Source organism: Triticum aestivum, chromosome 3B, assembly GCF_018294505.1.
Source record: "Triticum aestivum cultivar Chinese Spring chromosome 3B, IWGSC CS RefSeq v2.1, whole genome shotgun sequence".
NCBI classification, from domain to species: Eukaryota; Viridiplantae; Streptophyta; class Magnoliopsida; order Poales; family Poaceae; genus Triticum; species Triticum aestivum.
The window spans coordinates 790,111,666-790,112,243 of record NC_057801.1 but is presented as its reverse complement, the minus strand read 5'-3'; positions in this window follow the sequence as shown (position 1 = coordinate 790,112,243).

Here is a 578-nt window from a genome sequence, read left to right as displayed (position 1 = left end):
GTGGGGTTGGGGGGCGTGGGATTGGGAGGGGACTTGGGGTGTGGGGGTGGGGAGGGGGGGAGGGGGGTTAGGGTTTGGGATTTGGAAATGGGGAGGGAGAGCCCGCCATTATTGTGGGTTCGGAGGTTTTGGTTGGCGGGTGATAGGCGCCACAGAGCTCCAAACGGGCCGGCACGGCACGCCCGTTTACGCGTGCCGAGCCGGCCCGCGTGCTGCGTCTAGCCCATGTGCACGGCCGGTTAGCTCATCAGGCCGGCACGCCAGCCCATGTGCTGTTTGGCCTACTGAGAGTTTTTTGGGCCACTTTTAGCTTATTGGGCTGTTTCAAAAGATAAACGGGTCATGTCGTGTCGGCTCATGCTGCGTGCTGAGCACGGCCCGCATAGCACGTGTTGTGCCTGGACCATGCCGTGTTGGCGTGCTAACGGGCTGGCGCAGCTCGCACGACCTAGAGGCCAACTTTGATAGGTGTAGGCTGACCGGCGCAAAGTTCAGTTGGTTGCGTGCGGGTCAGATGCCAGTCGCATAGACCGTCGGATCTAGACAAAAAACGGTTTGCCCACAGCTCCTTCTTCCTC